Below are 1748 nucleotides of genomic sequence, written 5' to 3' on the forward strand. Positions count from 1 at the left end.
GGGAGGGGTGGCGGCGCTCGCTCCCGCTCCCGCCCCCCGCCCCGCGAGGGAGGCCGGGCTGCCCGCGCCGGCGCCGGCGCCGTGGCCGAGCGACGCGGGGCTGGCGCTCCGGGCTCCTCCGTGGGCCGCGCCGGGGCTTCCGCGCTGGGCCGCCGCTCGTCCCGGGTGCCGGGCCTGCCTCCCTCGGGCCGGGGAAGGCCGCGGTCCCGTTGCACGGCATCCCGCAGGAGCAGGGACGCGCGGGTCGGAAGGGTTCCGGCCATCTAGCCTGACCCCCGGCCGCAGCCGGCCGCTCGCGCCACGCCTGCCCTCGCGTGAGGCTGTGCGGCGCAGTGGCTAGAAACTGCGGCTGGGCGCCTGCGAGATCCGGGTTCTAGTCCTCGCTCACCGTGGGATTCGCCGGGCGGCTCTGGGCCGGACGCTGCCTCGGCCTGGCCTACTTCACAGGGCTGTCGTGAGCATGAATGCAACCCAAGTACAAATACATGCCAGCGTTGGCGAGACGCTTCCCGCAAGGCCGGAGCGTTTTGCGCTCGCCCGCTCGCTGCTTTCCTTCGGATCGCCAGGCCTGCTGAGCGGATGCCTTTGCGTAGTGGAGGGGCCCCTATCGAGGGGCCCTTATCATTTGCACCCCTGGCCCTGTGCCGTTTGGGGCCCTGCGGGATCCTGCCAGGGCTTTGTAGCTCCTGGCGGGAGTCGTTCTGTGTGAGCTGGAAACGGAGGCGCTGCTGCGGGCGCTGGGCCTCCCTGGGGCCGGCCAGAGGGACGCCCCTCCTCGGGCGCGGGGGCGCAGCCCCGGGCCCAGAACCGGGGAGGAGGACGCGCCGCAGGCGGAGGAGGAGGGCTGGCCTGGTGCTTGCGAGAGCCCTGAGCCAGGGGGCCGATGTGGCTTCCCGGCCGGGGTGGGGGGCACCCTTCGGTGCCAGGGGGCCTGTGCCGGCCAGGGGGCTGAGGCCTCTCTGTGCAAGGCTGCCCCTGGGCCCCTGAGCGGCATCCCCGCCTTAGGAGCGCTTCCCCCGCGGCCCCTGCTCGGTTCCACCCCACTGTGTGGGGCCACCTCTCCGTGCCAGAGCCCTCCTGTGCAGGCCCCTTCCGGCCTCCCTTGGGGGAAGGCAGCGCCCCGGGCGGCCTCCCTGCCTGCGCCCTGGGTGGAGGCTGCCGGCTCCGGAGGGCAGAGGCTGCAAGCACCGCGTGGGCCGCAGAGCGGGGTGGCGTCGCTGTCGGGTTCTGCCGTAGGGTCCCTCCTGCTCTTCCTGTCTTCCCACATCCTCTTCCAGGCATGAATCAAAGGTGCAGTTCATGCCCGCCTCGGCACGGCGAGCCTTTGCTATCCACGGCCCTGACATACCTCCTGGCTTTCCAGAAGTGCATGGGCACAACGCAAACGATGGAGCCGTGCAGTCATTTAAAAAGTGCCCCATTTCTGGAATGAGTGTCCGCTCTGGGGTCATCCGCGACCCCTCTTTGAGGCTGTGGGAAGGCCCAAGGCCCTGCTCCGCTTGACTTGCTGGCGGTTTTCTGAACGCGGGTGCGTTTGGCTGCTGGCTGCGGGAGGGCTTGCTGTTTTTCCGGGTTATGAATGTCTCTGCCTTTATCCGCCCTGCCTTGGAGGGCTCGGCCCTGAAAGGGGGCTTGGAGCACATGCTGGATAAAAATATGCAGCTCCGAGTGCTCAGAGCGATCCCTCCCCCCCCCCCCCCCCCCCCCCCCCCCCCCCCTTCTGCTGTTCCCTCCCCCGCCCCCCGGCG

At 70.7% G+C, this 1748-nt stretch overlaps 1 protein-coding gene across 1 annotated transcript in view; it reads left to right on the forward strand.

Annotated features, from left to right (window-relative positions):
• The first annotated feature begins 924 nt into the window (after positions 1-924).
• LOC123019545 (zinc finger protein OZF-like) overlaps positions 925-1748 on the forward strand; it is a 7800-nt gene continuing 6976 nt past the window's right edge. Inside the window, exon 1 of the mRNA XM_044422498.1 lies at positions 925-1528. The gene's annotated coding sequence lies outside the window, so the exon portion shown is untranslated. The remainder of the gene's footprint in view (positions 1529-1748) is intronic.

This window comes from Varanus komodoensis, unplaced genomic scaffold, assembly GCF_004798865.1.
Source record: "Varanus komodoensis strain SLA01 unplaced genomic scaffold, ASM479886v1 scaffold129, whole genome shotgun sequence".
In the NCBI taxonomy this organism is placed as follows: Eukaryota; Metazoa; Chordata; class Lepidosauria; order Squamata; family Varanidae; genus Varanus; species Varanus komodoensis.